Consider the following 12,863-nt stretch of genomic DNA (forward strand, 5'->3'; position numbering starts at 1 on the left):
GCACTCTGGGCTCATCCTCCACCCTCAGGGTTCCTGAGCCTAGACTAGGCTGCCTGTTGCAGAGTGCCCCATCAGGCACCGCTCCATGCCCTCCACACCTCCCCTGTAGCCATAATCCAGCCCTCCAGTATCAAGCTCAAAACAGAACATAAGCCCAAGCAAGCCACTTCAAAACAAAAAGTCTCCCTCACTCAGGGTTAGCATTGCTCACAGGCCATACATCCCTCGAATCACTCTCATCCCAGCTCCCCTGCCTGTCTTGCCTCAAGCTGCCCTTCTCTCTTAGGAACTCCTCTCCCTGCAGTCAGCAAATGCAGACTGCCTGTTTGGGTTTAGGCATGGAGATTATATGCACTGAAGCCCCACCCCTTCCCATCACGTGGCTCCCCACGTACGCACAGGGGTTCCCACTTGCTATTGATGGCCAGTCTGCCCTCCTTTGCTGCAGCAGCCAGCAGCTCTCCCCTGTCAAAGTGACAGGGGCTAAGGCCTCTGTTACAGGATGGTATTTACAATGTGACTTTAAGAAATTCAATGACTCAATATACAAGGACTGCACAAGAAGGCTGACAGCTGTTCAACTGCCATATTTGCAACTATGCTATTAGATCAACTGCCAATTTGATTCCATCTGGATTATGGAGACAGTAATGCAATCCCAGCAACAATGATAATCAGCAATATTAGATGGCAGAGGTGTGGGGAAATGACCAGGTGCTGGTGATATACAGTAAAACAATCCTGAGACCAGGTGGCAAATGTTGACTGTAGGCAAGAAATGCACATAACAAGAGATATTATCAACTGGACTTTATTACAGTTGACACACAAGGGCACCACCCACCACTTCTGAGCAACAGAGAAGTACAAGCCATGAATTTAATCACAGTACATCAACAGGATATGCACAACATGATAGAAGAGCGAGAACAGCCGCTATAAGTTCTGTCTAGCAAACACTCATAATATATTTCAAGAAAGCCACCCAGCAGGCTAGTTGAAGAGATCCACATGCGTAGCCCAAAAAGGCGAAGTTCCAATTAGCTGTGGCAGAGTTACTAAAGTACAAATTGGCAAACCTGCAAGGAAGAGGCATTATTACACCTATTTAAACTAGCACGAAGTGGATCAACATCCTCAAAAGAGATAAGAAAAACTCCTGGCAATCTGAGGATCTGCACAGACCCAAACTGCCCTATCAGATTTAACCAAGACAAAAGTATCCATTCATATGAGGTTAGACAAGCCATTCAGCTAAATGTGAACCTTCGTTAACCGAGTGCCACCACTTTGAGACGAAGATAAAGTACACTCTACTTTTGGCATACATACAGAGCAAGGCATACTTTCCAAAGCACAAGACGGATAGCTATGTGGAACAGGAAATAGCCTATCAATATGTTACCTTTATCTTCTCTCTGAGGTGCAGGGAATGCAGATTTAAGAGCTCACATGTCAAAATGGATATAAGAATCAAACCTGTAGACTGCCACAGAAGAACAGTGAATATATACTGGCCAGGCATAATTGTCAAATTGAGAATATATGTGGAACAGGGGAAGGCCTGGAAACAGTATTTTAAATGTCAAAGGGGACTCATGATATTTGAAGTGTACCTAGGAAAGGTTGGAACAAATCCGTTCACTCTTTAATGAACAGGAACTACATAGTCACAGTAGACCTCCCATTTCTTCTTACAGGTAAACTGTTGGCAGGACATTTAAGCAAGGACTAAAAACACCTTTTGTAAAGGTACAGCATGCCTCAGACAGTGGGCACAGTACTTTGCAGAAATCAAACACAAAATGGGAATCTGGCTTTTTTTGGGTAGCTGCAAAAAAATGAGATGGCAGAGTCAGTAGTAAAGACAGCCCCAGGGACTGATGGCACAGGCAAAATAGAAATCCCTCTTGGCTACAAAGCAATATTAGATCATTGCATTACACCCTCGCACAGATAAAATGGTATCTAAACACACAGATTAATATGCCAGAGAACAAAAACTCTGCCTCCCTAAAGGATGGTCAGCTACAGCCCAGCAGAAAAAATACAGGCAACACAACAGCTAGAGGTGTGCGAAATGGGCCATATTTGATTTGGATTCAGCCTGAATTGGGGACGGTGATTCAATTCATTGATTCAAATCACTGTCCCTGATTCAATTCAGCCAAATCTGAGGTACCAGGCACAGCTTGTGAATGCTGCGATGGTGGGGTGGGTGGAGCGTCCCACAGGAGCACGGGGGAGGCCCCACATGCTCGGCAGTGGACCCAGAAGTGGACCAGATATACATTTGGTCCACTTCAGGGTCTGCTGCCGAGCGTGCTGGGGACACGCCCCCCCGCCGTGCTCCTGTGGGATGCTCCATCTGCCCCACCATCGCAGCATTCACAAGCCACCTGCTACCTAGAGGTAGGCAGAAAAAACATTTAAAGCTCTGTCTAGGTCCAAATCGTCAAATCTTTCTGAATCTCTCCAAATCAATTCAGAGGGCTCCAATTTGATTCAAGGAGATTAAAGAGTCTCCTGATTTGATTCAGATTCAGAGATTCAGCCACCAAATTGGGCTGAAACTCCACTGAATCAAAACAACAACCGAAGCTTCACACAGTCCTAATAACGGCTGCTCAAAGAACATCAGGTTAAGCAGGGAGCCTGCTACAGGGAAAGCACTGACCAGATAAAGCCACTGTGCAGGCAAGCAAACATGTGTCTACAGAGCAATGGCAATAGCCCAAGCTATAGCAGGACACAAATCAAATGAAGTGGTTACAAGCTGAGGAAGCAAGACTGAAGAGAACTGTAGAATAGGAGCAGATAGTGGGCCCACTTGGAAAACAAGGGCCACAGAGGAGGACAGACCAATATATTTACCATCATCCATTTGTGGGATTATGTGATACAAGAGTGGCTGGACTCTACCCAATAGAATGAACACAGCAACAGGATGGAAACACATCACCTCACAACAGTTATATATATAAAAAAAAAAAGAAATGTTTAATAAACATATAGTACATGAAATATGTTTAACCAAATTACCTTAATATATTTGTGTGTAAACCTTCTCCAGTGATATCCTTCATGCTCCAAGGTCATGCCACATACCACATCAGGCAGAAGGCAGGGTATTAGCACCTTGTAGACTAACTAAATCAGAAAGGCATATCATACTCAGCAAACAGAATAACATTATTGTTGTTGATATTGTTATTATTATTAATGGAGGTCATAAATGCATTTTCTTCTATTTAACTTTCTTATGGTTCAACAAGACTGTGATACAACACTGTAAAACTAACCCATACGTAGTTTCTCCTAAAAAAAAAACAAAAAACAAAATATAAAAAAAAAAAAAGGAAAAACATGTTTGGGTTTTTTTTACAATGCTTTATCTCTAACTCAAAACGCTAACAACCTGTAGCTGCACCATTTGATGCATAGCAAAAGACAATGATTTGTTAATAGAATGAAAAGACTGTTCTCCAAAATCAGTTTTAGGGAATTCCCCCATAAAAATAAACTTAGGTCTACCTGTTAAACATTTCCAACCATCTCTCTGAAACCCTGTGTAGTTGAAAGAAGTTTGTCGTCTTCTGTAAAATTATTCAAGTGTATAATATTAAAGAAAAAAATACAAGCACAATAACTTAGTGTAGTCTACATTTTTTTATCTAACACTTGCACATTATCATGGTGTTCATAAATTCCCTTGGAGAAAATGAAGGAGTCGTTGTGAACCTTTGAAGTTTATCTTCACAGTATTTTATATCTGTGAAAGTGGAGAGAGAGAGAGAGAGAGAGAGACTTTAATTTACATTTTAATTTGCTATTCTGAATTAGGCAGGACATTTGAGTAAGCACAGATGTCCTCTCTCTTTTATTTTCTGTATTTTTTTTAATTCACAGACATTCCACTAAAATATTATCACAGAAATAATTCAGTTTTCAACACCATTTAGTGTATTCATTTGTCTTCTGTAAGCTTTGAAAATATTATTAAATCACTTTTGTGGTGAAAATTCAATTAGAAGTTTTAAATAGCCTTAAGAAGCTGAATGTGCCTAAGTGGTTCATTAGAAAACCTTGGATTCAACCAAAAACTTTTCTCATTAGCCCTTTATTTCATGCAAATAACTTAAATCTTAGCTTTAAGGGTCAAGCATTGTTACTGGGGATGCCCTTTTTAGGAATGATGTTCAAGTGCTTGGCAATCAGTTCCATAACAAGTACCACAATATTGTCTAGTTGTTAGTATTGGTTCTAGAAATGACTTCTCAGTTCTGCCTACAATTTGCTACACAGCCCTTAAAAAAACCACAGGCCAATACACATTTTTCAGTGACAGTGGCCTCTCTTTGAGCATGCTGAACACTTATATCTTCTACTGATATTATCATCCAAATGAGAAGACTACATAGAGCCAAATTCTCTTTTAGAGTCATAAGGAAGTAGGGCTGGAACAGACCTCCAGAGGTTATCTAGTCCAACCCCCTGCCTGAGGCAGGGTCACCCCCATTCAAACCATCTCATGCAACCATAATTTAAATTCAATATAAGACCACCCTCAACCCTGACACAACACAGATTTAACACCCTAACCTGCCTCAGATAAAGCTGGGGAACTGTGGCAGCCAGTGTCTACTTCTAAGAAATGTTGTCAGTCTACATGCAAGAGGTCTTGGGGAGGGGGCCATGATCCCCACTACAGAGGAAAACAAAACCCCCCACAGTCCATACCAATCTGTCGATGGGGTAAAATTCCTTCCTCATCCCAAATATGGCCCCCTGAGCAGAGGGACAAGACCCTCTACCCAGGAACTGTCTTTGGTCCCAGCAGGAGCGCTGGCACACCGTGGCCAAAATTCCTAGCCGTGGCTGTAACCAACACTCAATATCACTTGAGTAACAAAAAAGCTTGAGTAACAATATCACTTGAGTAACAATACATTGGCCAGATTTCCCAAGATCAGCATTCTCTCAGCTTCTTCATCCCACCAATGGAAGGAGTATGTGGAAACAGGAGAGAGCCCGACCACAAAATTACTGCATTCTGGCTGGAAGTGATACTTTGAGACAAATGCCGATTTCTCCATACATGAAGTAGGAGGTAGCATGCTTAGTAAGGGGAACTATGCAAGAGATGGGATGCACCCCTGTACACAGCCTGACCATGAGGCATTTCTGTATCCTGCTATTCCAGCCCCTTGTCTAAAAGAGAGAGCTGTTACCTCTCCATGTTCAGATTTTAGGTCACTTGATTTGTGCAACTGTGAATCTGGTCTAAGTTTCCTCCACTACCCACAACCCCTTTCCTCTGTCCCATACATCTACTCTGCTGCTGCTTTGCATTTGGGCATTCCTCTGATCCTATGACTTTGGACAAAAAGTCACCTTTAATGAAATCATGTGTGCAAGATGCTCCGAGACACTTTGATGAATGGTGTGATACTGTGTGTAATACAATGCTGCTATCCATTGGGCTGGAACTCCAACTGCAGTAAACCACTAGGGCTATGTGAAACTTGGGCAGCCATTTCATTTTGGAGGTGTTTTGGCGCCCAAAACACTGAATCCAAATTGGAATGAGAGACAGAGAAAAAGCTCCAAAACTAAAGGAAAGCATCCAAATTGTTTCAGAAAAGTTAAAAAAATTTCAGAGTTCAGGAGCTGGGCTTACCGAGAAACAGAAACTAAGAAGAGAGAGGGGGAAGAAGGGGGGAAGGACTGCTCTGATACTGACATCTGTAGTCTGCAATCTGTCCCTGAGGTCCCTTCCAATCCCAAGGCTCTGGGGCAAAGACGGCAGCCTGCTGTCATCCCACGTGAAGATCTGGGGGCCTGTGCCCCCTGGGAGGAGTCTGGCACAGCCCTACAGCCCTCCTGGGGGGCACGGGGCCCTGGATCTGCATGCAGGATGACAGCATGCTGTCACTGCTGGTTGGGACCAGCACCAGCACCCAAGTCTGCCCAGCGCAGCCCACACCAAGCACCAGAATGAACCCAGTGCTAACACTGACCCCAGCCAGCAGTGGCAGCCTGCTGTCATCCCACACTCAGATCCAGGAGCCTGTGCCCTCTGGGAGGAGTCTGGGACAGCCCCACAGTCCTCTCAGGGGGTACAGGCCCCCAGAATTGTGTACCAGATGACAGCATGCTGCCACTGCCAGCTGAAACCAGCAGCAGCACCAGTCTTCCCGGTGCTCGGCATGGGTTGCACCAGGTGCCGGTCACAGCCAGCAGTGGCAGCCCTCTGTCATCCTGCATGTAGATCTGGAGCCCTGTGCACCCTGGGAGGAATGTGGCACAGCCCTGCAGCCCTCCCGGGGGTGCAGACCCCCAGATCTGTGTACAGGTTGACAGCATGCTGCCGCTAGTGACATGAGTTTTGCTTTGAATAATTTGAGGTGCAGTTTCACATAAACATCTGCCCTTGTCTCCTTGAAGCGTGGCAGACTTCATGCCCTTAGAAGGGCGTATTGCCTGCAACTTTCATCCAAATCAGCCAAAAAATGACAATGTTATAGGTATTTAGTGATTCCCCATTATAGTCCATGGCTGAATCATTGAAACAGCATCAAAAATCCAAAATAGGTTTAGCTGAATAGAATTGGGACAGTGATCCAAAACACCAAATCAAATCACTGTTCCTCTGAAATGGCTGAATCTGAATCCAGATTGGAACAGAGCTGTTTCGCCCAACCTTCTAAAGCACCATGGCTTCATTGGCTCTAGCATTGTAAACCTGAGTCATTTTATAATATACAGGTAGTCCTCACTTAACATCGTCCCAGTTAATGCTATTTCATTATTATATCACCTATCTATTACAGCGCATACTTGTTTAAAGTTGTGTAATGTTTGGTTATAACATTGCTTGGCTCCTGCCTGCTAGTAGGTAACTACTGTAACATAACTGGATTCGCTTAACATAAGGCTGTTCAAACAGCTTCCAGGAAGTGTGTTCAAGAATTTTGGCTGGGTCTCTGTGACAGCATCCAACAGGCAGCTGATTCAGGCAACAGTATATGGTTGTATGTGGGCATTAGAAAGGTCATTGGGCTGACAAAGTACAAGACAACTCCACTGAAAGACCTGGATGGTAATATCATAAGTGATAAGGGGATGCAACTGAAGAAGTGAATTGAGCATTATGGCCACGTCTAGAAAAGCACCGATGTTTGTTTCCCTAGGGACAAGCAGCAGCAGCAGCAGCAACTGTGTTGGCCCCAGCAGCTGTACCTGGGGCCCTGGGGGCCTCAGGGATCTGCAGTCATGGTGCTCCTGCAGCTGGGAGCCTGGACAGCACCTGGAGTGTGGCTCCAGTTTTGGGCAGAGTGTGCTGCTGCCATGTGCATTGCCCTGCTTTTTATGGCATGTTTTTTGACCCTGGGATCACCTACAATAAAAAAAAAACAAAAAAAACACGCACTCTGCAAGGTACCAGCATAAGAAATTCCTGCATTTGCAGTGTGTGGCACCAGAAATGGGTCTGTGATGCCATATACCGCATATCTGTGCTCATCTGGATGCAGCCTATGGAATGATATACTCAAGGAAGTCCAGCATCCTTTCCTGCTCACAGCAGGGAGTCAGACTTGAAGACCTGCTTAGGTCCCTTCCGACCCTACCAACTATGAAACTATGAATCTATAGTAGATCAACATGTGCTAGACAAATTGCCTGGGTTTGAAGTTATGACTTTGCTGGATACTAAACCTACGCTAAGGGAACTTGAACAATGCATCAAAAAGATTCCCAATAACAAAGCTTCAGGATCTGACCATTTACCTGCTGAAATTAACAAATGCTCAAAAGAAAGACTTGCTGCAAAGATTGCATGAGGTATTGCTACTCTGTTGGAAGCAAGAAACTGTTCTGCAAGACTTCAAGGATGCTTGTTTCATCCAACTCTATAAAAACAGAGGAGACAGAAGTGGCTGTAATAACTACAGAGGTATATCTTTTCTCAACATCATGGAAAAAATCTGAAGCCATATTTATTTACCTGGACTTTAAACATTAACTGAGAAAATCGATCCTGAGATCCAGTTTGGCTTCTGCTTGGAAAGGTCCACCACAGATATGGTCTTCTCTGTAAGACAACTGCAGGAAAAGTGCAGAGAGCAGTCTATCCATTGTACAAAGTGGATTTTGATGCTGAGCTCTGTCGTAGAATCGGCAAAGCAGCCAGGAACTCTGGTCTTTTGCAAGACAGAGCCTAGAATAATAACAAACTGTCAACTACAGTGAAAGTACCTATTTATATATTACGTGTTTTATCCACTCTTCTATACAGTTCAGAAACATGGACGACCTATGCCAAACATACCAAAAGACTAAACAGCTTTCATATCAAATGCCTGGGTCAAATTCTTCAAATAAGATGGCAAGATAGGTTGACAAAGGTAGAAGTATTAAATCGTGCTGGTATGTTATTCATGGGAATGTTGATTAGTAAGAAAAGACTCCAGTGGCTTGGTCATGGCAAACAAGTGTCAGATAACAACATCTCGAAGAATATGCTGTACTCTGAAGCTCAGAAAGGGTCTAGAAAGAAAGACAGACTGCTGCACAGACTTTGGGATGCTTGCAAAAATGACTTGGCATCCTTTGGAATATCTGTGGATGATTGGGAAAGGAGTGTACAATGTCACTCTGATTGGTGGAGTCAGCTTGCAGATGGAGCGAGGCACTGCAAGGCAGACTGTATCAAATGTTGTGATGCTCAGCATCAGAGGAGGAAAGAATCTGCTGCTTGGATTCAGAGCTTTGCTAGTGCATGGGTGTGCCCCACGTGTGTGAGGGACTGCTACTCATGCATTGGACCCCAGAACGAAAGAACTCATTGGCGCACATACCATGCTGTATAAAGAATGATGGTGCCAACTGATTTTGGCTGCAAGCATTAAACAAACGTTAAATTGAAAGACAATTCTAAGGGCTTTCCTAAAAATCATCACACCATAATATAAAAGAACTTTACAAAAGAGTATGTTTTTATCATGTAGTTTCATTTATCTTTTACATCCTATAAACCGCTTATTTGGCAAGTTTAGCCATAACTCTCCAAAATCTGCAGGCAACACGGTGGTGTGTTTTATAAGGACCAGAGACAGAAGAAAGCAGGGAGTGTAAGACTCACAGTTCTATATAATACATATCAAACTCCCCAGCTCTTGAGATGCTTTAAAAAAAACAAGATATACAGGGATCATTTAACTCATTTCTGAAGTACACTGGAATGTGCATTTTCCACCGGGGTAGAAAGTAAGAATCTTTCAGTAATACACAACAGCAGTTTAGGCCAAAAAGTGAAGATATTATTTCCAGCTGAAACTGCTGGGGAATTTTTAACTAGCAGAATGTAATTATCCAACTGGAATTTAGCCATGACATTGATGCTTTCACCTCTACTCTTGCAAAAAGTGCCTTGGGATCTTTAAATGACTACAAGTGGTCAGGTTTCTCTCTCATCCAAAGCAGTGGGAATCATTCAACACTAAGAGAGCCCATTTATTTTACATACAGCTTGAGATTATTTTTAAGCTTTTTTTATTGATTTGTTCTTTACAGTCAGAGAGAAACAGAGTTTCCATAAAAAGATTGCAGGTGCAGAATAGATTGTACATTTCTCTGCAACATAAAAATAACATTGACTCTAAGAATTTAAAAATACTGAATTGCTACTTTGTAAAAGCCTGTAATAAATTCTTAGGAAAGAGGAAAATTATGACTAGAAACATTTGGCTGATATACAGCTAGTACTATAAGCAGTTTGTTTTCATTTTATATAAACTGATCCAGAATATTATAACTGAATGGATTGTCATTAAAGTTCCTTGACTTTATTGTATATAATAATATATTTAAATTTTTAAAAAATTCACACATGGAAAAACAATTCATGTCAAACAAAATAGACCTAATACACTTTTTAATTGCATCTATATTACACATTTTATTTACATCTACATTACACTGCAACACAGAAAAATACTGTCTCTCTTGTTCTTAAGAATTAACTTTAATTATTGTAAACACACCAGTTCATGCCTGCAGACTCAAATTCCATTATATTTCATGCAAAAGAATTGTGTTAATGCAAGATTAAGGATGGGAAACTCAGCACTCATGCAAAGAAAAACAGAAAAAATAACTCTTCTTTAACTGCTCACTTGTGCTTTTATCTTGAACTATGGTTTCTCTTTGTAGCATGGACTATTCGTAAATGAATAATGTACAGCATAGGTAAAATGGAATTTGTTTTACAAAGTTACCCACTTCAAGTTGCATTCAGTTATGTTCGGTCTCTAGACTTGACTTGATCTGAAGTTTCAGTAAGACCTAAAAACATGTCAGCTTTAAAGAAAATCAGCTCAGCAGATCCATAGCTCCCTGTGCTTCAGTGCAGAATCCCAATGGAAACAATAGAACACTGAATAGTGAAGAAGGGTTCATTGCTGGCTAAATCCTTTGCAGGAGCAAGGTCAAACTTCTGGGTTTTTCATCATCCTTTTCATAATGAGAGTTATGTGAAGAGAAAAAGTGGCTTTCCATACCTGGATCATGCCCTGTTGCAGAGAAGGAGTCCCAAATGCCTCTGCCACACTGCCTTTCCTGGCCATCATTGCCTGTGAAAATACTCCAGCGATCTCAGGTCTGTGCATGGGTGGAAACTGAGTCTGGGTAGACCTAGAGAAGGGAGAGGGGACAGGCCTAGATGCCATGTCCACAGGGACAAACAGCAGCGACACATATTTGTGCTGCTGCTACCTGTTCCCAGGCACGTCTCTGCACGTGCTCTGTGGCACATGGCAGATTCCCCTGGGTGGAGTGGAGAGGCTGGGGCCAACACCTGGGCTGTCCCCAGCAGCCTTACCTGAGGTCCTGAGGGCCTCTCAGGCTGCAGTGGTGGCAATCAAGGTGTGCAGAGCCTGGCCAGCAGCTGGAGTATAGCTCTGGCTGGCCAGGCTCTAGTTTCAGGCAGCGCACACTGCAGCCAATGTGTGCTGGCCCACTTCTTTAATCCATTTTTTATTTTACATACAAGGAGTTCCTGCTATCTAATTTTGGCTCCATGCTGCAAATATGCAGCACAGAGAACCCTTTCATGTGCGCTGTATGCATTTTGTGGTGCCTTAAAAGCTTTTGTGGTGCCGCAAGGCATGTGTAGGAACTCATCTGGACGTGCCCAGAGAGGGCTTCCCATTATGCCCATTTGGGCCCTACAGAGCTTTTTTTGTCAAAGGAAATACAGCCTGGGCTGTGCCAAATCCCTCAGTAAAGGCCCTCTGTAGCTATAGTGGATAAAAGGAGACTTGCCATTGACTTCAGTGGAAGCAAAAAATAATCTCTGAACAAATTATTAGTGAAGTGAACTGATCCCTGCTCCACAGCTGGTTTATACAACCCATACACAGCTAGAACCTACCTCCAAGCAGGGGGGAGGGCCTGATTGCTGCGTCTGCATATGCCTACAACATACCACTACTGCGGGTGTTTTTACCATGAACAATTCTGAATGAGCATATGGCACTTCACCCTCTAAGAGCAGAGCTGAAAGACTGCTAGACTTTGACCTTCAAATGTTCACCATTAAGCTGTTCAAAGAGCAGGACAGAAACTGTTTATAAGCTCACATCCTGGGCCATCTGCTGCTGGAGACACACATGTCATTAACGTTAAGCAAGATGAAGTGGCCAAGACAGCAGAAAGTTTGCAATTACCAGTTTTCGGCTCTCCATAGATTTTAAATACATATCAAAAACGTTACTTTGTTACAAAGGTTCCTGTCACACTGCTAACAATTACAACTGAATTTTAATTTGGGATGCTTTTACCTTTAAATTCAATGTTGATTCTTAAAAGCCTTGGAAACCTTGATAAATTTTCTGTGAATGGTTATGGAATTATACCTGTATGATAAGGAACTGAAGTTGGAGAACTACCATATCTTCACTTTGCATATACCGTCGGGGAGCAAAGTATCTGTACAGAATCTCACAATTGCTTTCAGGGTTTCCAATCATAAAACCCCAAAATAAAGTTCTCCAAGGCTTGTTTTGTTAAATAGGTATGTGTTTTCAGTGTCTGAGTGGGGCACACATGATGTACATGTAGAAGTAAGTCAGGGGTTGGTGCACATACCAACTTAATTAACCCCTTCCCTGTTTCTGACACAGCATTCCAGGGAAAGCAGGAAATGTCAAGGAGGACATATGGATATGTTTTATTCATTCAGGGCTGTTCCAGCTTGCACTGGTGGCTGTTATGGCTCTTGGCAACTCCCAGGCCTGGGGGATATGGATGGTAACATAAAACCAACCCCCACTAGTTACAGTGCTCTAAGGGATTTGGCTCATCTTAATTTCTGAGACTTGAACTGATCACAAAAAAGCAGCAGATATACTGTTCCACCCTTGTTTATTTGAAGTGGTGAAGTAATAGAAGTAAAGCAGAACAACTGTCTGCTTTAATCTTCCATGTTACTTCATACTTTCTCCTTCCCCTTTCACCCGACTAATTCTTCTGGTCCCAGAGGTATTGACTCAGAGAGGTTTGCTCTCTTTTTCAAAAGCTTTTCCTTCCTGACTAGCCAAGCATCAGGAATTTATTCCAACCTTTATAGAGCATGGACATTCCCTGTGCATTCTCAGTAGAATTGGTTACATGGACATGATGTGACTTCCATCACAAAGATGTATAAATGGAGTCTACAACTGGCCTTTCCAACATTTCTGCTTTCACTGTGTTGCCTGTATGACTACTTTTAAATACATTTTTAAAATACACTATTTTTTCAGTACAGTTATTCCTCCTAGATATTTCACATACTAACCATTAATTTCTTCTATAATGAG

The 12,863-nt window shown here is 42.6% G+C and overlaps 1 long non-coding RNA gene across 1 annotated transcript; it reads right to left on the reverse strand.

Annotated features, from left to right (window-relative positions):
- Positions 1-355: 355 nt before the first annotated feature.
- Positions 356-10,704, reverse strand: LOC109321641. The gene is made up of 5 exons (XR_002104121.1): positions 10,285-10,704; positions 8,009-8,221; positions 7,792-7,913; positions 3,043-3,318; positions 356-1,831 (listed from the first exon to the last, which is right to left on the reverse strand). It is a non-coding gene; the product is annotated as an uncharacterized LOC109321641 (long non-coding RNA).
- Between the last annotated feature and the right edge of the window lie 2,159 nt (positions 10,705-12,863).

This window comes from Crocodylus porosus, unplaced genomic scaffold, assembly GCF_001723895.1.
Source record: "Crocodylus porosus isolate Cpor-Errol unplaced genomic scaffold, CroPor_comp1, whole genome shotgun sequence".
NCBI classification, from domain to species: Eukaryota; Metazoa; Chordata; order Crocodylia; family Crocodylidae; genus Crocodylus; species Crocodylus porosus.